Source organism: Scyliorhinus torazame, chromosome 19 (assembly GCF_047496885.1).
Source record: "Scyliorhinus torazame isolate Kashiwa2021f chromosome 19, sScyTor2.1, whole genome shotgun sequence".
Lineage (NCBI taxonomy): Eukaryota > Metazoa > Chordata > Chondrichthyes > Carcharhiniformes > Scyliorhinidae > Scyliorhinus > Scyliorhinus torazame.
The window spans coordinates 106,522,486-106,546,784 of NC_092725.1; the positions used below are offsets into that span (position 1 = coordinate 106,522,486).

The 24,299-nt window shown below is 49.0% G+C and overlaps 1 protein-coding gene across 5 annotated transcripts in view; it reads right to left on the bottom strand.

The window, feature by feature from the left end:
• Positions 1–18,219: 18,219 nt before the first annotated feature.
• rxylt1 (ribitol xylosyltransferase 1) overlaps positions 18,220–24,299 on the bottom strand; it is a 74,393-nt gene continuing 68,313 nt past the window's right edge. For 3 of the 5 annotated variants that reach the window (XM_072485016.1, XM_072485019.1, XM_072485018.1), the window contains one exon: positions 18,220–20,777. The gene's annotated coding sequence lies outside the window, so the exon portion shown is untranslated. The remainder of the gene's footprint in view (positions 20,778–24,299) is intronic. The other 2 variants (XM_072485015.1, XM_072485017.1) reach the window with 2 other exon arrangements.

Genomic DNA, 24,299 nt, shown 5'->3' on the forward strand with positions numbered 1-24,299 from the left:
ATACAAAACTTTTACATTGGGTCTCCCCATGTACAGTAACCCCCCCATATGGCATTCCAAGCTACCCGCAGGGAAGCCCCCCCCCCCTTGGGTTGCTGCTGCTGCTGACCTCCTCCTAACGCTCCGCAAGATAGTCTAGGAATGGTTGCCACCGCCTGAAGAACCCCTGCACAGACCCTCGTAAGGCAAACTTTATCCTCTCCAGCTTAATGAACCCTGCCATGTCATTTATCCAGGCTTCCACACTGGGGGGGGCTTCACGTCCTTCCATAATAGCAAAATCCTCCGCCGGGCTACCAGGGACGCAAAGGCCAGGATACCGGCCTCTTTCGCCTCCTGCACTCCCGGCTCGTCCGTTACCCCAAACAGTGCCAACCCCCAACTCGGCTTGACCTGGACTTTCACCACCTTGGACATAGTCCTCTCGAAACCCGTCCAAAACCCATCCAGTGCCGGGCACGACCAGAACATGTGGACGTGATTCACCGGGCTTCCCGAGCACCTCCCACATCTGCCCTCCACCCCAAAGAACCAACTCAACCTCGCCCCTGTCATATGCGCTCTGTGAATAACCTTGAATTGTATTAGGCTGAGCCTGGCACAAGAGGAGGAAGAATTAACCCTACTCAGGGAATCAGCCCACAGACCCTCATCTATCTCCTCCCCAAGCTCCTCCTCCCACTTGCCCTTTAACTCCTCTACCGAGGCCTCCTCCTCCTCTTTCAGCTCCTGGTAGATCCCGAAACCCTGCCTTCTCCAACCCATACTCCCGAAATCACCCTGTCCTGAGTCCCCTGTGCGGGAGCAGCGGGATTTCCCTCACCTGCCGCCTCGCAAACGCCCTCACTTGCATGTACCTGAAAACATTTCCCGGGGGTAACCCAAACTTCTCCTCCAGCGCCCCCAGGTTCGCAAACGTCCCATCTATCAACAGGTCCCCCATTCTTCTAATCCCTGCCCGATGCCAGCTCTGAAATCCCCCATCCATCCTTCCCGGGACAAACCGATGGTTCTCCCGAATCGGGGACCAAACCGAGGCTCCCACCTCGCCCCTGTGTCGTCTCCACTGCCCCCAGATCTTCATCGTCACCGCCACCACCGGGCTCGTGGTGTACCTTGTTGGTGAGAGCGGCAGTGGTGCCGTCGCCAGCGCCCTCAGGCTCGTGCCCACACAGGACGCCATCTCCAACCTCTTCCACGCCGCCCCCTCTCCCTCCATTACCCACTTACGAACCATCGCCACATTGGCAGCCCAATAATAGTTGCACAAATTTGGCAGAGCCAGCCCTCCATGTCCCTACTTCGCTCCAGAAACACCCTCTTTACCCTCGGGGTCTTATTTGCCCACACAAATCCCATGATACTCCTACCTACCCGTTTAAAAAAGGCCTTGGGAATCATAATGGGAAGCGACTGGAACCCAAAGAGAAACCTCGGGAGGACCATCATTTTAACCGACTGCACCCTGCCCGCTAGCGAGAGTGGCAGCACATCCCATCTTTTGAAATCCTCCTCCATCTGCTCCACCAACCGCGTCAAATTGAGTTTGTGCAGGGCCCCCCAACTCCCAGCCACCTTGATCCCTAAGTACCGAAAGCTCCTTTCCGCCCTCTTCAACGGCAGGTCGTCTATCTCCCTTCCCTGGTCCCCTGGATACACCACAAAGAGATCACTTTTCCCTACATTATGCTTATACACCGAGAAGTCCCCAAACTCCCTTAAGATCCGCATGACCTCCGCCATCCCCTCCACTGGATCTGTCACATACAGCAACAGGTCATCCGCATACAGAGACACCTGGTGTTCCTCTCCGACTCGGACCAGTCCCCTCCATTTCCTGGACTCCCTTAATGTCATGGCCAGAGGCTCAATTGCCAATGCAAACAGCAAGGGGGACAGAGGGCACCCCTACCTCGTCCCTCGGTACAGCCGAAAGTACTCCGACCTCCGCCAATTCGTAGCCAAACTCGCCACCGGGGATCTATATAGCAATCTGACCCAGCTGATGAACCCCTCCCCGAACCCAAACCTCCGCAGCTCTTCCCAAAGATACTCCCACTCCACCCGGTCGAAGGCCTTCTCCGCGTCCACAGTTGCCACTACCTCCGCTTCTCCCTCCACCCAGGGCATCATAATCACATTGAGGAGCCTCCGCACATTAGTGTTTAGCTGCCTGCCCTTTACAAATCCCATCTGGTCCTCATGAATGACCCCCGGGACACAGTCCTCAATTCTCGGGGCCAGTAGTTTTGACAGCAACTTAGCATCCACATTGAGGAGCGAGATCGGTCTATACGACCCAAACTGCAGTGGGTCCTTGTCCCGCTTCAGGATCAGAGAGATCAGCGCCCTGGACATTGTCGGGGCAAGGTCCCCCCCTCCCTTGCCTTATTGAAAGTCCTCACTAGCAACGGGCCTAACAGCTCCACGTATTTCCTGTAAAACTCGACCGGGAACCCATCTGGCCCCGGGGCCTTCCCCGCCTGCATGCTCCCCAATCCTTTAACCAGCTCCTCCAGCCCAATTGGCGCCCCTAAACCAGCCACCTCCTGCTCCTCCACCCTCGGGAATCTCAGCTGATCAGATCTGTACAGATCCCCATAGAACTCACCGCACTCCGCACCATATTCCCCCCACTATCCTTAACTCCACCCATCTCCCTCGCTGCCTCCCTCTTACGAAGCTGGTGTGCCAGCATCCGACTCGCTTTCTCCCCATACTCATACGGCTCCCCCTGCGCTTTCCTCCACTGTGCCTCTGCTTTCCCTGTGGTCAACAGGTCGAACTCAGTCTGGAGGTTCCGCCGCTCCCTGAGTAGTCCCTCCTCGGTGGCCTCTACATATCTCCTGTCCACCCTTAAGATCTCCCCCACCAACCTCTCCCTCTCCCTGTTCTCTCTCTTCTCCCTGTGGGCCCTGATGGAGATTAACTCTCCCCTGACCACCGCCTTCAGCGCCTCCCAGACTACCCCCACCTGCACCTCTCCGTTGTCATTGGCCTCCAAATATCTTTCAATACACCCTGCACCCTCCCGCACACCTCCTCATCCGCCAGTAATCCCACATCCAGACGCCACAGCGGGCGCTGGTCCCTCTCCTCTCCTAGCTCCAGCTCCACCAAGTGTGGGGCGTGGTCTGAGATGGCTATGGCCGAATACTCCATTCCCTCCACTTTCGGGATTAGCGCCCTACTCAAAATTTAAAAATCTATCCGGGAGTAGGCTCTATGGACGTGGGAAAAGAATGAAAATTCCCTGGCCTGGGGCCTGACAAACCTCCATGGATCCACTCCCCCCATCTGGTCCATAAACCCCCTAAGCACCTTGGCCGCAGCCGGCCTCTTACCAGTCCTGGACCTAGAGCGATCCAGTGCTGGGTCCAGCACCGTGCTGAAATCCCCCCCCATTATCAAGCTTCCTACCACCAGGTCCGGAATCCGACCCAGCATGCGTTTCATAAATCCGGCATCATCCCAGTTTGGGGCATATACGTTTACCAGTACCACTTTGGCCAATGCAGCAGCAACCCTATACCCCCCCTCTTTCCCGCTCCCCCCTCCCCCCGCTAGATCCACATCTAGCCCTTTTGCTCCCCCCATAACACTCCCGTAAGTCAGCTGGCTTCTGCTGGCCCGGCCTCTCCCGCCATTCCATCGACCCCCTCCAGTGTGAGAATCCCCCCTCCCCCTCCCTGTCAGTCAGTGTGCGCTCCTCTCCAGCACCGCCCATCCCCCCCGGCCCCCACCCCCGTCCTTCCCTAGCGCGGGAAAAAGCCCGTGTTTTCCTGAGCCGGCCCCGCCCCCTCTGGCGCAGCTCCTTTTGCGGCCTTACTCCAATTCCCCATCCCCGGGCCTCCACTACCCCTCTTCCTTCATGGGGGTCTGCCCCTCCAACACCGACGCCCACACTCTCCCACAGTCTCCCCGTCCAATCCCTTCACCCATCCCCATCCAGCACCCAAACCAGAGGAACATTCCCTAAACGTAATAAACACCATATACGCAGTGAACATCCCCCCACAACAGACCCTCAGTTTGAGTCCAATTTTTCAGTTTGTATAAAGTTCCATGCCTCATCAGGCGTTTCGAAATAGTGGTGCCGATCCTGGAACGTGACCCACAATCGCGCTGGCTGCAGCATACCGAACTTCACCCCCTTTCGATGGAGCACCGCCTTAGCCCGATTGAAACCAGCTCTCTTCTTAACCACCTCTGCACTCCAGTCCTGGTAGATTCGGATCTCCGTGTTCTCCCACCTGCTGCTCCGCTCTTTCTTGGCCCATGTCAGGACACACTCTCTGTCCAAAAAGCGGTGAAACCTCACCACTACCGCCCTTGGCGGCTCGTTGGCCTTTGGTCTCCTTGCTAGGACCCGGTGAGCCCCATCTAGCTCCAGAGGTCTCGGGAAGGCTCCCGCGCCCATCAGCAAATTGAGCATCGTGCTCACATATGCCCCAGCATCAGGCCCCTCCACTCCTTCGGGGAGACCCAGAATCCGAAGATTCTTCCTCCTCGACCTATTCTCCAGGTCCTCAAATCTTTCCGCCCACCTCTTGTGCAGCGCCTCGTGCGTCTCCACCTTCACCGCCAGGCCCAAGATCTCGTCCTCGTTCTCCGAGGCTTTTTGCCGCACCTCCCGGATCGCCGCCCCTTGGGCCTTCTGGGACTCTACAAGCTTCTCAATCGCCACCTTCATTGGCGCCAGCATTTCGGTTTTCAGCTCCTCAAAGCAGCGTCTAAGAAACCCCTGCTGCTCCTGCGACCACTGCGCCCATGCTGCTTGGTCTCCACCCGCCGCCATTTTGTTCTTTCTCCCTCTCACATTTCGCTGCTCCAAGATCACTTTTTTCACCGCTCCACTCCTGGTCCAATCCATATAATGTCGGGGGGATCTTGCTGTCACCTTTCCACACTGGGAGCCGTTGAACAATTGCCGCTGGGGCCCCTCTAGAGAGCCCAAAAGTCCATTCCCGGCGGGAGCTGCCGAACGTGCAACCTACCTAGGCATAGCCGCAACCGGAAGTCCCTCAACATTGTCTTTAACGTCTGATGCCACCGTTCTAAAGCTCCCTGCGATTCTGGATGGTACGCAGTTAATTTAAATTGTTTTATTCCTAAGCTATCCATAACTTCTTTGTCACCTTGAGGTAAAATTTGATCCTTGATCCGATTGTATTTCTGTATGTAGTCCATATCCAGTAAAGAATTTAAGTAACTCCTCCACTATCTTTTCAGCTGCAATATTACGTACTGGAATGGCCTCTGGAAACCTAGTAGACACATCCATTATAGTCAAAAGATATTGATTCCCACTTTTCGTTTTAGGAAGTGGCCCGGAGCAATCATTATGACCCTTGTAAAAGGTTCCTCAAATGCTGGAATGGGTATTAAGGGCGCTGGTTTTATCACTGCTTGAGGTTTCCCTATCATTTGACATGCGTGACGTGATTGACAAAATTTAACTACATCTTTATGAAGTCCAGGCCAATAAAAATGTTTTTGTATTTTAGCTTGAGTTTTACTTATTCCCAAATGACCTCCCACTGGTACCTCATGTGCAACTTGCAACACCTCCTTTCTATACCCTACCGGCAATACTACTTGATGAACATCTGCCCACTTTTCATACGCCTGCATATGTAAAGGTCTCCATTTTCTCATCAAGACATCAATTTTACGGTAATAACACTCTGGTATACTGTTATCGGCGAGGCGTTTTCAGAACCCCAAAATGTATCATGGAGTTCAACCAACCTCCCCTTTAATGTATTTGTTGCTTTTCCTAGCACACGGCTTGTTCCCTAGGTGTGGGATTACAATTATGGACACGTGGGTTTTTAAACACAAAACAATGTTTATTCCATGAACTCAACTTAACATCTTAAATAAACATTGGATCTCTTAACACCCCTTACTTCAAAGATAACTCCGAAAATATTACAACAGTAAATAATTCCTCAAAATGTTGCTTCAAACTTCCAAGAGACTTAACACCTTTAAACAGAATCACATCAGGTTAAAGGCTTTACTATTATGAGTTTAAATCACCCAAATGATCCAGAGATAGTCTTTCATGGCAGAGATCACAGCAAATCCAGCTCACTGCAAAACACAGACACTCCCCAAGCTCTTTTCCTCAAAACTGCAGCTCTCTGGAAACACACAGAAACACACAAGCTGCTTTTTCAAACTGCAGCTCTCTGGAAACACACAGACACATACAAGCTGCTTTTTCAAACTGCAGCTCTCTGGAAACACACAGACACACACAAGCTCTTTTTCAAACTGAAACTTCAAAATGGCTGAACTACTCAGCTCCACCCACTCTCTGACATCACTGTTTTCTTAAAGGTACATTGCTTAAACATCCATGTCTTAAAGGTACTCTCACATGACAATAGACGCAGATTCCTCTTCCGTGTATGCTTTCTGATACATCTGGTTTATTTCTACATCTTTCTGTTGTAACTCCGCCAATTTTCCTGAACTGAAAATATCCGCCTCATACATCCCAGATACTTCCTCCGGTAGTGATGCAAACACTTCACTAGCCCTACCTATCAATTTTGTTTGAATCAGGATTACACAAATGTCCTGTGGCCATTTCATTTGTTTAGCTACATTCTCAAATGAAATGAAAAAGGCTTCCACCTCCTTCTCATAAAACCTTGGCAATGCTTGGACATATTTAAATAGATCCCCACCAAGCCTTCGACTAATATGCTCTTTCTCACAATCCTCATCACTATTCTCCAATTTTAAATTTCCCTTTACGTCTGCCAATTTTAACTGACTGTTATGTTTCATGGCCATTTTCTGAAGTTCAAACTCTTTCTCTTTATCTTTTTCCCTGATCTGTATCTCCCTTTCTCTTTCTTTTTGTTCTGCTAGGGCTATTCTTTCTTTACTCCTTTCTTCTCTCTCCTTTTATTTTTCTTCCCTCTCTCTTTCTTTTTCCTCTCTTTCGTATTCAAGCTGCTTGAATTCTTTCTCATGTTCCATTTGTATAATTTGTAACTGAATTCTTGCCAAATCCAATGAGTGAAACGGTATCTCAGGCAACTTTAAATGCTTAGCCACCGCCATAATTACCTCGTCTTTTCGCATTTTGTCAGGTAATGTTAACTGCAATGTTTTTGCCAAATCTAACTGTCTGCTTTTAGTCTCTGTCTGTAAGGTACTGCGTGTGACCGTCTCCACTCCCAAAAACTTCAGAGCCTCTGAAAGAGCCATTGGCCACAACACACACCCCACTTAAACTAGAATACCACACCTGATAAGCAACCACAATATGCTCACCCCTCACTGTCTTTAAGTTCACTAAGCCAGTCCAATAGATACGCTTTTATCGCGGACGAGCCCCCAATTTGTTATGGGCCAGGGTTTAGAGAACCCCAAAGTGTATCATGGAGTTCACCTGACCCACAATTTTTAATAGATTGTGGTATGGGGAGCACACAGCCCACTCTACAGGTGTGGTACAGCAGAAATGGAAAAGTATTTTTTTAAAGCAAAACAATGTTTATTCTATGAACTCAAGTTAACCTTTTTAAAACATACAGTGAACATCTTAGCAACCATCAATTCAAATACATCCCCAAATACATTACCTTACTAAGTAATCCGTTAAGCTTTCCTTTTAACATCGATGCAACTTAAAAACAAAATCTTTATCAGAAGCACATCAGGTTAAAGTCACTACTGAAAACATTTATAATTCTGAATTCACCAAATGATCAAGAGATAGTCTTTTGTTGGAAGAGAGAACAGCAGTACACCTGCTTGATCTGGCTTCAGCTCCAACACTGAAAACAAAACTAAAACACATCCTGCAGCAAACAGCCTAAAACAAAAGTAAAAAGCTGGCAGACAGACCAGCTCCACCCACACTCTGACATCACTGCAGTAATATGAGTAGCCAAACATTTCTTAAAGCGACATTCTCATGATAGAGTGAAGGCTAAAGTAAGTCAGTGAACGCAAGGGAGATGAATGAACAGGACTTGCCATGCGTTAGCATGTGGGTAACAGGGACCATTAGAAATCGCAAATATAGTGCAGCATGTGGTGCAGTGGATAGCACTGGGACTGCAGCGCTGAGGACCCACGTTCGAATCCCGGCCCTGGGTCACTGTCCGTGTGGAGTTTGCACATTCTCCCCATGTCAGTGTGGGTTTCACCCCCACAACCCAAAGATGTGCAGGTTTGGTGGATTGGCCAAGCTAAATTGCCCCCTAATTGGGAAAAAAAAAATTGGGTACGTTAAATTTATTAAAAAAAGAAATCCCAAATACCACAGAAATATTTTTATAATCTTTTCACCAGTATCTATATCCAGCTGCCAGATGATAACTACAAAGTGAATTTTGATTCTATTTTGACAATTTCAAATTCTGTCTTCATTAAAGTTGCATTCTGATATTTTAAAAATGATCTGTTTTGTGGTTTCTCCCGAACTTTGCGTGCCCGAGACAAAGCAATGTGGCCTGTGCCCATTAGAAAGTTCAAACTACACACCACGGTTATTTTTCTTCTCTCTGCGGCATTTGTGGTTTCAGAGAAATGTGCATTGTACCAAATATTAATCTTGCTGAGCAGTAAATAACAATTACTGGGGAGGTGCAGTCTGATGTTCCACTGCTTAAGTTGTCTGAACTCTGGAGCAAAACTACATCAGGAGGTTGGAATTAATTAAGAACAGAAAATTGAAATCAGTACAAAAACAAATATTTAAATCCTGAAACTAAAAGTAACATTTCGCTGCAGCTGCTCTTTAACTGAAAGGCTCAAAACACCACGTTGAAGAAGGAATGCTTTTCATACAGAGATTGTTTAGGGCAGCATGGTAGCACAGTGGATAGCACTGTGGCTTCACAGCGCCAGGGTCCCAGGTTCAATTCACGGCTTGGATCACTGTCTGTGCGGAGTCTGCACGTTCTCCCTGTGTGTGCGTGGGTTTCCTCCCACAGCCCAAAGACATGCAGGTTAGGTGGTTTGGCCATCCTAATTGCCGTAGTGTCCAAAAAAAAGGTTAGCTGTGGTTATTGGGTGACGGGGATAGGGTGGAAGTGAGGGCTTAAGTGGGTCGGTGCAGATTCGATGGGCTGAATGGCCTCCTTCTGCACTGTATGTTCTTTTTTCTTTAAATGTTTTTATTAATGCTTTTCCAACCAACGTTTTTACATTACAAAAATAAACAAGAATTATTAAACAAAACAAGGTGGGTGTTGTCTTCATACAAAACACAACTTACATTATATCAACAATTCCCCCCCCACCCCACCCCCCAGGATGCTGCTGCTGACACTTACTGCTCCCCTAGAAAGTCAAGGAAAGGTTGCCACCGCCGGGAGAACCCCATCAAGGACCCTCTCAAGGCAAATTTTATTCGCTCCAGACTGAGAAACCCAGCCATGTCACTAACCCAGGTCTCCACACTCGGGGGTTTCGAGTCCCTCCACATTAACAAGATCCGTCTCCGGGCTACCAGGCAGGCAAAGGCCAGTACCTCGGCCTCTTTCGCTTCCTGCACTCCCGGATCCTCCGACACCCCAAATATCGCTACTGTTGGACTCGCCTTCACCCGAGAGTCCAAAATCCTAGACATCACCCTCGCAAACCCCTGCCAGAATTCTTTAAGCGCCGGGCATGCCCAAAACATATGGGCATGGTTCGCTGGACTCCCTGCACATCTCGCGCCCCTGTCCTCCACCCCAAAAAACTTACTAATTCTTGCCGCCGTTATATGCGCCGTATGCACCACCTTAAATTGAATTAAGCCGAGCCTGGCTCATGATGAGAAGGAGTTCACCCTGCCCAGGGCGTCGGCCCACAGGCCCTCATCCAGCTCCTTGCCCAGCTCCTCCTCCCACTTGCCCTTCAACTCCTCCACTGAAACTCCCTCCGCCTCCTGCAGCTCCTGATATATGTCCAACACCTTCCCCTCCCCTACCCAGATGCCAGACACCACCCTGTCCTGGATCCTACGCGGGGGCAGCAGCGGAAATGTCCCCACCTGCTTTTTAAGAAAGTCCCAAACCTGGAGGTACCTGAACGCATTCCCCGGGGGCAGGCCGAACTTCTCCTCCAGCGCCTGCATGCTGGGGAAAGTCCCATCTATAAACAGGTCCCCCATTCTCCTAATACCTGCCCTAAACCAGCCTTGGAACCCCCTATCCATCCTACCCGGAGCAAATATGTGGTTATTCCGTATCGGGGTCCACACAGAGGCCCCTTCCTCCTGCCTGTGTCTCCTCCACTGCCCCCAAATCCTCAGTACCGCCGCCACCACCGGATTTGTGGTGTATCGCGCCGGTGAGAACGGCAGCGGAGCCGTGACTAGTGCCCCTAGGCTGGTGCCTTTGCATGACGCCGCCTCCAGCCGCCCCCATGCCGCTCCCTCCTCCGTCTACGCTCCAAAAATGCCCTTTTAACTCGCGGGGTTTTATTCGCCCACACAAATCCCGTAACAATCCTATTCACCCGCTTAAAAAAGGACTTGGGGATGAAAATAGGGAGCCACTGAAAGACGAACAAGAACCTGGGGAGAACCGTCATCTTCAGTCTGCACCCGTCCCGCCAGGGAAAGCGGGAACATATCCCACCTTTTAAAATCTCCCTCCATCTGCTCCACAAGCTGGGTTAAGTTGAGCCTGTGTAGGGCATCCCAGTTCCTGACCACTTGTATCCCCAAGTACCGAAAGCTCCTCTCCACTATCTTGAGCGGGAGCTCCCTCAGTCTCTCCTCCTGGCCCCTAGCGTGGACCACGAACAGCTCATTCTTCACCACGTTCAATTTATACCCGAAAAGCCCCCAAAGTCCCCCAGGGTCCGCATGACCTCCCCCATCCCCTCTAGCGGGTCCGAAATGTACAACAGGTCATCTGCGTAGAGGGAGACCCGGTGTTCCTCCCCCCCACGCACCAGCCCCCTCCAACCCCTTGAGGTCCTGAGCGCTATGGCCAACGGCTCAATTGCCAGGTCAAACAGCAACGGGGATAGGGGACACCCCTGCCTCGTCCCCCGGTGCAGCCTGAAATACTCCAACCTCAGCCGGTTCGTGGACACACTCGCTACAGGGGCCTGATCCAGCAGCTTGACCCACCCTATGAATCTCTCACCAAATCCAAACCTGCTTAATGCCTCCCACAAATACTCCCACTCCACCCTGTCAAAGGCCTTCTCCGCGTCCATTGCAGCCACCACTTTCGCATCTCCCCCCTCCGAGGGCATCATGATAATGTTCAGGGGCCTCCTCACATTCGTGTTCAGCTGCCTGCCCTTAACAAACCCCGTCTGGTCCTCCCCAATCACTCCCGGGACACAGTCCTCTATTCTGGTGGCCAGAATTTTTGCCAGCAGTTTGGCGTCTACATTCAGGAGCGATATCGGCCTGTAGGACCCACACTGAAGCGGATCCTTCTCCCTCTTCAAAATAAGCGAAATCAATGCCTGCGACATCATCTGAGGCCGGGTCCCTCTCTCCTTTGCCTCATTGAAGGTTCTTAGCAGGAGCGGGCTCAGTAGGTCCGAGAACGTCTTATAATATTCTGCCTGGAAGCCGTCCGGACCCGGGGCCTTGCCCCACTGCATGCTTGCCAGCCCCCTAACTACCTCCTCCAACTCAATCGGGGCCCCCAATCCCTTCACCAGCTCCACTTTCACCCTCGGAAACCTCAACCGGTCCATAAACTGCCTCATCCCTTCCCCTCTCCTCGAGGGTTCCGCGACTCGTATAACTTCCCGTAGAACTCCCTGAAGACTTCATTGACCCTCTCTGGGCTCAACACCATGTTGCCTTCCTTATCCCGCACTCCCCCCATCTCCCTAGCTGCCTCCCGCTTGCGCAGTTGGTGCGCCTTCTCCCCATACTCGTAGACTGCCCCTTTCACTTTCCTCAACGGACCTCCGCCTTCCCCGTGGTCAGAAAGTCGAACTCCGCCTGCAGTTTCCGGCGCTCGTTCTGCAGCCTCCTCTCCGGGGCCTCCGCATACCTCCTGTCTATCCTAAGTATCTCTCCCACCAGCCTCTCTCTCTCCGCCCACTCCTTCTCTCTGTGGGACCTAATAGAAATTAACTCTCCCCTAACGACTGCCTTCAAAGCCTCCCAAACCACTGCCACCATTAGCTCCCCTGTGTCATTCGCTCCCACATAGTTCTCAATGCTCCTCCTTATCCTCCCACACACCTCTTCATCCGCCAGCAGCCCCACATCCAGTCTCCAGAGAGGGCGCTGCCCACGCTCCGCCCCCAGTCGCAGGTCCACCCAGTGCGGGGCATGGTCCGCGACCGCAATGGCCGAGTATTCGACCCCCTCCACCCTCGGGATTAGCACCCTACTCAACACAAAGAAGTCTGTCCTTCACCCTCGGCCGTGCAAATTGGTCACGGGTCCACGCCCCCCATCTGGTCCATGAACTCCCACATGGCCCTGGCCGCTGCCGGCCTCTTTCCCGACCTGGACTTGGAACAGTTCAAGACCGGATCCAAAACCGTATTAAAGTCCCCCCCCATAATCAAGTTACTTGACTCCAAGTCCGGTATCCGACCTAGTACGCGCCTCATGAAGTCCGCATCGTCCCAGTTCGGGGCATACCCATTCACTAACACCACTCGGGCCCCCTATAGCTTGCCACTCACCATTATGTACCTGCCCCCCGACTCAAACGCCACTCGTTTGCTAACCAAAATTGCAACCCCTCTGGTCTTTGAGTCTAACCCCGAGTGAAACACCTGGCCCTCCCATCCTCTCCTTAACCTCGTCTGGTCAGCGAGCATTAAGTGCGTCTCTTGTAACATGGCCACGTCCGCCTTCAACCCCTTTAGATGCGAGAACTCGCAGGATCTCTTGACCGGCCCATTCAGGCCCCTCACGTTCCACATGATCAGCCTGGTCGGGGGGTTGACCACCCACCCCCTCCCCGCTGATTAGCCATCTCCCTTTTTTGGCCAGCCACGTGCCCCCGCCTCCCGCTTCCAGCCCCCCCTCCCCCCCTCGGCAGCCCCCCAGCCCTACTCTCAACTGACTCCCCTTCAGTCGGCAAAACAGCAACCCCCCCCACCTCTGCCAAGCATCCGCTTAGCTCTGATTTCCCCCCCAATGCGCTTCCATGAGTCAGCTCACCATTGCTGACCCCGGCCGCTCCCACCTCTATTCCCCGACCCTAATCTTGTTGCCTCCTTCGGGCCACCCAACCCCACCCGCCCCCCGCCCCCCGCAGGGTAGAGGGGCAAGCGCCACCCGGCACTCTCCCGTGCGCCGGACAACACGACCCGGGCGTTTCCCACCCCCTGAAACCTAACACCTGGAGAACAAAACAAAAAACAAAACCAACAAACAAACTGGAGCAGACAAGCAAATCAACTTATGCTTTACCCGCCATCTTACCCCCGGTCCACCCCCCAGTTACCCCTTCCCATCTGCAAGTTTCACCCCCATCCAACTGTCCCTCAGTTCAAGTCCACCTTCTCGTGCCTGATGAATGACCACGCCTCGTCCGGTGTATCAAAGTAATGGTGCCTGTCCTGGTATGTTACCCAGAGTGTCGCCGGATGCAGGAGCCCAAACTTCAACCCTCTGCTGTGGAGGACCACTTTAGCCTGGTTGAACCCCGCACGACTCCTCTCCAGCTCAGCTCCCAAGTCCTGATAAATGCGGATCTTGCCGTTCTCCCACTTACTGCTCCACTCTTTCTTTGCCCACCGCAGGACTCGCTACCAGTCTGCAAAACGATGGAACCTTATCACCTTCGCCCTCGGTGGTTCGTTCACCCTCGGCTTTCTGGCGAGGACCCTGTGCGCCCCATCCAACTCCACGGGCCGCGGGAATGGCGGGAATAGGTCATGCCTCACAAACCTTATCGAGTTCTTTGAGAAGGTGACTGAACAGGTAGACAAGGGTAGAGCAGTTGATGTGGTGTATATGGATTTCAGCAAAGCGTTTGATAAGGTTCCCCACGGTAGGCTATTGCAGAAAATACGGAGGCTGGGGATTGAGGGTGATTTAGAGATGTGGATCAGAAATTGGCGAGCTGAAAGAAGACAGAGGGTGGTGGTTGATGGGAAATGTTCAGAATGGAGCTCAGTCACAAGTGGTGTACCACAAGGATCTGTTCTGGGGCCGTTGCTGTTTGTCATTTTTATCAATGACCTAGAGGAAGGCGCAGAAGGGTGGGTGAGTAAATTTGCAGACGATACTAAAGTCGGTGGTGTTGTCGATAGTGTGGAAGGATGTAGCAGGTTACAGAGGGATATAGATAAGCTGCAGAGCTGGGCTGAGAGGTGGCAAATGGAGTTTAATGTAGAGAAGTGTGAGGTGATTCACTTTGGAAGGAATAACAGGAATGCGGAATATTTGGCTAATGGTAAAGTTCTTGAAAGTGTGGATGAGCAGAGGGATCTAGGTGTCTATGTACATAGATCCCTGAAAGTTGCCACCCAGGTTGATAGGGTTGTGAAGAAGGCCTATGGAGTGTTGGCCTTTATTGGTAGAGGGATTGAGTTCCGGAGTCAGGAAGTCATGTTGCAGGTGTACAGAGCTCTGGTACGGCCGCATTTGGAGTATTGCGTACAGTTCTGGTCACCGCATTATAGGAAGGACGTGGAGGCTTTGGAGCGGGTGCAGAGGAGATTTACCAGGATGTTGCCTGGTATGGAGGGAAAATCTTATGAGGAAAGGCTGATGGACTTGAGGTTGTTTTCGTTGGAGAGAAGAAGGTTAAGAGGAGACTTAATAGAGGCATAGAAATGATCAGGGGGTTGGATAGGGTGGACAGTGAGAGCCTTCTCCCGCGGATGGAAATGGCTGGCACGAGGGGACATAGCTTTAAACTGAGGGGTAATAGATATAGGACAGAGGTCAGAGGTAGGTTCTTTACGCAAAGAGTAGTGAGGCCGTGGAATACCCTACCTGCTACAGTAGTGAATTCGCCAACATTGAGGGCATTTAAAAGTTTATTGGATAAACATATGGATGATAATGGCATAGTTTAGGTTAGATGGCTTTTGTTTCGGTGCAACATCGTGGGCCGAAGGGCCTGTACTGCGCTGTATTGTTCTATGTCCTATGTTCTAAGGCTCCAGCGCCCATCAACATTGTGGTCACATACGTGCTCGCGTCTGCCCCCTCCGCTCCTTCGGGAAAGCCCAGGATCCGCAGATTATGGCTCCGAGACCTGTACTCGAGGTCATCCAGCCTCTCCTGCCATCTCTTATGTAGAGCCTCGTGCACCTCCACCTTCACCGCCAGGCCCAGGATCTCGTCCTCATTCCCCGCCACCTTCCTCCCCACCTCCTTGATCGCCTTCTCCTGCGCCTTCTGGACCTCCACAATCTTCTCCATAGAGGCCTTCATGGGGCCAACATCTCCATTTTTAGTTCTGTAAAAGTTTCTGAGAAATTCCTGTTGCTCTCTGGCCCACACTCCCCGATCCACTCCGGCTGCCATTTTGTTTTCCCGGACCTTCCCAGCCTTCTTTCCCGCGTTGGCACATCTGACGGCCCCGCTCCTGGTTCCCTCCATACAGCACCGGGGGGAACCTCTCCAGCATCCGTTCCCACACCGGTCTCAGCCTCCAAGTGCCGCCGCCGACTCGTTTAGTGGCCCGAAATCCCGATCTCGGCGGGAGATGCCGTGAACGTGACCTAGTTGGTCATGGCCGCCGCCGGAAGTCCCTGCACTGTATGTTCTATGTCTAATGGGCTGTTTTTTATCACATGTAACTCCTGAGGTAGAAAACAGTAGCAGCATTTATGGAGAATTGGATGAGTTTTGAAAAATAAAACTATATAAGACCACAGGAATAGGCAAGCACACAGGATTAAAGCAAGTGACTCCATTTGAGGAGCTGTGAGCATAATTAGCTTATAGGCCTCTGATTCTAATTCTCATTCCAACCTATTGCCTCAATGCACCAAAAACCAAGGAGAAAAACCTGATCCCAAACTGCACCTCAGTTAAATGATGAGTAACTTTTTTTTCCTATAAATTTAGAGTACCCAATTCATTTTTTCCAATTAAGGGGCAATTGAGTATGACCAATCCACCTAGCCTGCACATCTTTGGGTTTTGGGGCGAAACCCACGCAAACACGGGGAGAATGTGCAAACTCCACACGGACAGTGACCCAGAGCTGGGATCGAACATGGGACCTTGGTGCCGTGAGGCAGCAGTGTTAACCACTGTGCCACTGTGCTGCCCTATGATAAGAGTAACTTAATGTCCATGAGGCAACATGGGTTTCTATTTTTCACGACCAGATTACACGGCTTTCATTTGCCTGGCTGAATGCACTCCAATGCTCAAGAAGATCAACACTATCCAGGACAAAGAAGCCCGCTTGATTACTACCCCATCCACCACCATAAACATTCACTCCCTCCACTACTGACACAGTGGCAGCAGTGTACACCATCTACAAGATACACTGCAGCAACGCTTCAAGGTTTCTTTTGACTGCATTTTCCATACCCACGACGGTTACCACTTTGAAGCACAAGGGTGGCAAATGCATGGAAATACCACCACCAGCAAGTTGCCCTCCAAGCCACAAACCTTTCTGACTTGGAACTATATCATCATTCCGTCACTGTGGATAGGGAAAATTCTGGAATTCTCTTCCTAGTAGCACCGTGGGTGTACCTACACCACATGGCCTTCCGCGGTTCCAGAAGGCAGCTTACCACCATCTTTTCAAGGGCAATGACATTCATTGCTGAATCCCCCATTATCAACATTCTTCGGCGTTACCATTGATCAGAAACTGAACTGGACTAGTCATATAAGTACCTAACATAGCAGGTCAAAGGCTAGGAATCCTGCGACAAGTAACTCACCTCCTGACCACGTAAAGCATGTCCATTATCTACAAGGTACAAGTCAAGAGTGTGATGGAATACTCTCCACTTACCTGGATGAATGCAACTCCAATAACACTCAAGAATTGTCCAGGAAAAAGCAAGCTTGATTTCCGCATTCAATCGCTCCACCACCAATGAACAGCGGCAGCCGTGTGCACTGCAGGAATTCACCAAGGTTCCTTAGACAGCATCTTCCAAACCCACGATCACTACCATCTAGAAGGTCAAGAGCAGCAGACACCTCGGAGCACCACACCCGGAAGTTCCCCTCCAAGTCAGCACAGTAGCACTGTGGATAGCACAATTGCTTCACAGCTCCATGGTCCCAGGTTCGATTCCAGCTTGGGTCACTGTGTGGAGTCTGCACATCCTCCCCGTGTGTGCGTGGGTTTCCTCCGGGTGCTCCGGTTTCCTCCAACAGTCCAAAGATGTGCAGGTTAGGTGGATTGGCCATGATAAATTGCCCTTAGTGTCCAAAATTGCCCTTAGTGTTGTGTGGGGTTACTGGGGATAGGGTGGAGGTGTTAACCTTGGGTAGGGTGCTCTTTCCAAGAGCCGGTGCAGACTCGATGGGCTGAATGGCCTCCTTCTGCACTGTAAATTCTATGAAAAATCTATGAAAGTCACTCAACATCCTGACTTGTAAACATATTGCTGTTTCTTCACTGTCGCTGGGTCAATATCCTGGAATTCCCTCCCTAACTGCACTGTAGGTGTACCTACACCTCAGGGAATGTAGCGGTTCAAGAAGGCAACTCACCACCACCTTCTGAAGGGCAACTAGGGATGGGTAATAAGGGCAAAATCCTGGAATTCCATCCCTAACAGCACTGTGGGTGTATCTCCATTTCAGGGACAGCAGCGGTTCAAGGCAGCAGCTCACCACCACCTTCTAAAGGGAAACCAGGAATGGGCAATAAATGCTGCCTAGCCAGAAATTAACTTTAAAAATTAGGTATGTGTAATAAATGCTGCCTAACCAGCAGCACCCACAACCTGTGAAATAATAATTCATAAAGAACATGGCTTCCAGGTGGCATGGAGGGTGCAAATATAGTGATGCATAATCCATCATACTTGTGTTGGAGAGGCTAAATGGACCAATGGATCTTTCTCTGTCCATCATCACAAACCTTCGTAGGAGATAATGTTAACTTACAACGTACAGGAGTTTCCTTGGGAAATGGCTTAATATCCTACAGGGCTTGTGTCCATTTGTCATACATTTGGTAATGCTGGGGATTCCGAATTTGATATTTAGACAGACTTACTGTACTTTGCTGACATGATGGGGAGGGTGAGTATAAGTTAAATTGCAATAAACACACTTAGCAAATCAGTTGACAGTAACTAAAATAAAGCATAATGGATAAATTACAGGTTTATTCCAGCATATTCACAATGCAAATGAAACTACATTATTTATAAACACAGCAGTATTGGTTACAGCAAAATAAAATGGTACATGTAATTTTAATGGCTGAACAGGCATTTTTACAAATGCCAAATGGCACTTCAAATTTAATGCCCACTTAAAAACAAAACCTGTATAAGGCAGTGTGAATAAAACTATCCACTATAATAACTCAATTAAATATTAGTGAGTCCTTCACTATTGCAATACTGGTCAGTAGAAATGCAATATGTACAAATATGCTTACATTTGCAATCAGATTATAGGTTCTGATAGATTTCTGCAGATCATCTATGATGGTTTCTTTGAAATATTTAGTTTCTGGCTAATTAAAATTAAAATGTTCCCAATGGTTCAGAAAATTGGTCACACTGCTTTGGCAACAAGTCAGTGACATTTCAGATTTGTTAATGGTATTTCTAAGTCTTAGAGTCCTCTTGGTTTTGTCATTCACGTTTCCACATTTTGTGTAAGCTGAAACACAGTTGCTCCTCAGTAAGCTTCAAGGATTCAGAGAATGAGAGTGCCATCTGCAGATAGTTAAGAAATATGCCCAATAAACACAAGCAGAAAGAACATAATGCCAGTTCTTGCTTTGCAGCTTTTTTTAACAGTACATTGTTATTTTTTTTATAAAGTCTTCAAAATGTTGCTACAGAGTAAAGGTCATCTGAAAAAGGACATTATACACAAAGGATGCAAGAGTTAAGTATCAAAACAAAAGAGAATCAAGCATTTTTAGGAAGCAACTAGCAGATACTATAATCTTATTCATCTCGAGTGTGCTCTGGAAACGGTGGGAGGCATTTCTTGTTTCCAGTGGCCGAGGAGAGCTTGTTATGGTGAATCTGTGTGAATGTTAAGTGCGTTGCTTGATCAACCTCATCTGTTCACATTACTTTAATGGTCAGGATTGACTTTTTGTTGCTTTATTATGTACAATGCACGCTTCACAACATAATAGTTGAAAGCATCTTTATACTGATCACTGGTGGAATGTGACCATCAGCAATCCATACAACATTCTAATAACTGTAGTCATCTCACCCAAAATGTGGTCAGTAAGAAAATGCACACAATTTTTAATTTTTTTTAAAGGGGCAATTTTAGCGTGGCCAATCCACCTACCCTGCAAATCTTTTGGTTTGTGGTGGTGAGACCCACGCAGACACGGGGTGAATGTGCAAACTCCACATGGACAGTGACCCGGGGCCAGGATCCCCGACGCCATGAGGCATTAGTGCTAACCACAGCACCACCGTGCTGTCCACAATACACACAATTTAAGTTAAGTTTATTTTATCTCCTGGAAAAGTTAATTATTCTCTGTACATTTTCGATTATTCTCACAATAACCCAAAAAATAGAAACCTGCCCTCAAGAACAGAAATATACTTGACGACCCATTCAAAGCAGAACATATTTAAAAAAAATTTTAAGTACCCAATTATTTTTATTTCCAATTAAGGGGCAATTTAGCATGGCCAATCCACCTAACTGCACATCTTTGGGTTGTGGGGGTGAAACCCACGCAGACATGGGGAGAATGTGCAAACTCCACACAGACAGTGACCCAGAGCCGGGATCGAACCCGGGACCTCAACGCCTGTGCCACATGGCGCCCATCAAAGCAGAACATCTTGAGTAGAGTTAAATGAGTAGAGTTGTCAGGTTGTTAAACTTATTCTTGATTATTGTTCTCTCCTTAACAAAAAAAATAAACAATTTACCTGACCACAGACTCTCTGCCCTATACAATTGTCCTCGTCCTCTTCATGGTCTTTGTTAATCTACACTGTGGGAAGCAGAGCTCTCTGTGTTCTAAGTGTAAATGAAACCACATTGTCATTTTAATTGAAGACAAAAGGTTTTTGAATAAGGTGAAGTCAACCAATTGCCTAAGGACTGACAGAACAAATTAGGTCCAAAACCATGTGGCATGACAGGCCAATTTGGCGTTTAAGAACTTTTTTCCCCCTCCTGTAAGTTATCAAACGTATAAGGGTCCAACAAAATAAACATAATTTTTTTGAAATGTGAGATTACTCATTGTTGAATTGGTAATGCAACAATATGAAATAGGAAGAAAGTAATATGCTGCAGAAAGGATGTCACTTGATATATATAATGCAAATCTATTGTAAAAATGTCATAAAGAGGGTGGGGACATTGTTGGGGGACTTAGGATATTCAAATAGACAGAGGATAATTAACAAAGGTAAGTAATAAAAGGCAAATCTGTGATTACACGCACAAAAACCCAGTGTACAAACATAGTGCTATAAATGTGGAATATTTTCTCACATAAACAGTAGATCCTAGTTCAATAAATAATTTTAAATATAAGATTGATACATTTTTGCCAGTCAAAGGATATCAAGGAATATGGAGTCAAGGCAGGTAAACAGAGTTAGGGTACAGATAAGCCACAATCTCATTAAATGGCACAACAAGCTTGACGGGCCGAATGGTCTACTTCTGTTCCCATATGATGTTTTTCTCTCTTCACCTTTGGACAATTTTAGGGAACAGGAAGAAAACACATACAATGTATTAGGATGGTTTCAAACTGTTTTATGAAAATTTAATGATGAAAGAGTGCACAAAAATCGCTCAGTTCAATTATGAAGGAAGCATTTTACTCTGCATGCTCAGGTTAATATAAATATTAGATGCACAAGCCCAATTACCACAGGCAATACCAGCATACTGATCTAGCAAAGCCCATTTCACTCATACAACTAGACAGTTCTAACGACTCAATTGGATCCCGTCTGATATAATTCCCAAGACCACAATGGGCGTGTTTCCAGCATTTGCTCTTCAGAATCACAGAATTGTTAAGACTGAGTTAACTTTCTTACAAACTTCGATGTATAGCCAGGTAAACTGATGTAACACAATTGAAACTTAAACAAATTCTTCACGAGGGATGACAGTGTATCTGGTATTGAGTGCAGCACTCTATGTACCTGCCAGCACTCAAATCAAAGGGCTTTTAAATTACACACCCATTTCAAATAAATGTCTCAACTGCACGTCTGGGTGGGTGGCACGGTAACACAGTGGTTAGCACTGTTGCTTCACAGCACCAGGGAGCCGGGTTTGATTCCCGGTTTGGGTCACTGTCTGTATGGAGTCCACATGTTCTCCCAGTGTCCGCGTGGGTTTCTTTCGGGTGCTCCGGTTTCCTCCCACAAGTCCCGAAAGATGTGCTGTTAGGTGAATTGGACATTCTGAATTCTCCCTTAGTGTACCTGAACAGGCGGCGGAGTGTGGCGACTAGGGGATTTTCAGTCACTTCATTGCAGTGTTACTGTAAGCCTACTTGTGTCACTAATAAAGATTATCATACTTCAATATTTGTGTATTTACAAGGAAAGATGTTATTTGCTGAATTAAATTCTTTTTTTTCTTTTAAAAAAAATTTAGAGTACCCAATTCATTTTTTTCCAATTAAGGGGCAATTTAGCGTGGCCAATCAACCTATTCTGCACATCTTTTGGGTTGTGAGGGTGAAACCCATGCAAACACGGGGAGAATGTGCAAACTCAAGTCAGACAGTGACCCAGAGCCGGGATCGAACCTGGGACCTTGGCGCCGTGAGGCAGCAGGGCTAACCACTGCGCCACCATGCTGCCCTTTGCTGAATTAAATTCTGATCATAAAACCCACAATTTATGTATTTCCACGTGACAACATATTGTTACAGTAAATGCTGTGCTAATGTTGGAACGGTTGTTGAGCCTAAAGTGAAACGGTACTTTGATACCGCAGGATTAATTATATTATCAACCTAGACTTGAGTTATATTGGGCAACATTTCAAGGCTGGTGATGACATAAAATTAGTATTTCTAGGGCTGATTCTTGCTGAGGCATCGGGGGTCCGTAGAGCTGGGAAGAGACCTCCTTTTCCGGAATGCCTGCTGAACCAGATGCCAATCAGATAGTGGCAAGGCCAGAGGTGGGCTTCCACTAGAATTCCCAGCGGCAGAAGTCTCACCTAGCAAGAGTTGCCGGCCAATCAGAGGCTTGCGATTCTTGTGCTCAACATTGTCAAATGACCGAGGATAGGGCGAAGGTCAGTAATGTGGGGGGTTGGTTATGTGGGGCGGAGGTTGCAGGAAGGGAGCGGGGTGGGGGGAACAGGGCGTTAGGGAGCAAGAGTAGGAAGTGGCTCTCAGCAGCCTCATCCATCCTGTTGTAATTGAATCTCTTCAGTGCAGAAGGCCATTCAGCCCATCGAGTCTGCACCGACCCTTGAAAGAGCACTCCACTTTGTCTCACTGCCCCACCCTATCTCCACCTAACCTGCACATCCCTGGACACAAAGGGGCAATTTTAGCATGGTCAATCAACCTAACCTGCAGATCTTTGGTCTGTGGGAGGGGGGGAAACCGTAGCACCTGGAGGAAACCCACGCAGACACACAAAGAATGTGCAAACTCCACACAGTCACCCAAGGCCGGAATTGAATCCGGGTCTCTGGTGCTGAGACAGCAGTGCTAACCACTGTGCCACCCTGTTCAGTCCCTTGATCACAAATTGAGTGGCTTTGAGCGAGGGACCACCTGCCCCCTCTCAGAAGAAACAAGCTGTTCGCAGGGTAGCAGCTGTCATGTACGCTGCATGGCGACGGGCACACTGGCAGCTGAGGTAATCCCAGCAGCGGCAGGACAAAGGCCCCTAAGTAGTCTTTGATTAGTCATTAAGGTCCTCAATTAATGGCAGGGTGGGAGGTCCACCGTGGGTCTTTCTGTACAAAACTTAATTTGGACAGAGGCGAGAAGGGTTTGGGTCCACCACCTTCATGCTTAAGTAGTACCCTTCCCATCTCCAAAAGCTTGCTGCCAGTGGCAGCACAAAATTATACTTGTGGTAAAGAATCCACAAGTATTAAGTTATGGTATGAAGAATGAAGAGATATAATATAAACAAAATTATACAACTTTAAAGAAAGTCTGGAACAGAGTCCTGGGAGTATGTACACAAATCTTTGAAGGTGTCAGGAGAAGCTGAGGCTATTAAAAAAAAAAATCATTATGGGATGTGCGCATCGCTGGTTAGGCCAGTATTTATTGCCCATCCCTAGTTGCCCTTCAGAAGGTGGTGGTGAGCTGCCTTCTTGAGCCACTGCAGCTCTTTAGGTGTATGCACACCCACAGTGCTGTTAGGGAGGTAGTTCCAGGCTTTTTCCCCAGCGACACTGAAGGAACGGCAATATATTTCCATGTCAGGTTGATGACTTGGTGGGGAACCTCCAGGTGGTGGTGTTCCCAGGTACCTGCTGCTCTTTTCCTTCTAGCTGGTAGTGGTTGTGGGTTTGGAAGGTTCTGTCTAAGGAACCTTGGCGAGTTACTGCAGTGTATCATTTTTTCTTAAATTTAGAGTACCCAATTTTTTTTTTCCAATTAAGGGGCAATTTAGCATGCCCAATCCACCTATCCTGCACATAGATGGCAGCACGGTAGCACTGTGGATAGCACAATTGCTTCACAGCTCCAGGGTCCCAGGTTCGATTCCGGCTTGGGTCACTGTCTGTGCGGAGTCTGCACATCCTCCCCGTATCTGCGTGGGTTTCCTCCGGGTGCTCCGGTTTCCTCCCACAGCCCAAATATGTGCAGGTTAGGTGGATTGGCCATGATAAATTGCCCTTAGTGTCCAAAATTGCCCTTGGCGTTGGGTGGGGTTACTGGGTTATGGGGATAGGGTGAAGGTGTTGACCTTGGGTAGGGTGCTCTTTCCAAGAGCCGGTGCAGACCCGATGGGCCGAATGGCCGCCTTCTGCACTGTAAATTCTATGAATCTTTGGGTTGTGGCGGGTGAGACCCACGCAAACACGGGGAGAATGTGCAAACTCTGGACAGTGATCCGGAGCCGGGATCGAACCCGGGTTCTCTTACTGCAGTGCATCTTGTAGATGCTACACAAGGCTGCCATTGTTCATCAGTGGTAAAGGCTTTGAATGTTTGTGGAAGGGGCAGAAATCAAGCAGGCTGCTTTGTCCTGGATGGTGTTGAGCTTCTTGA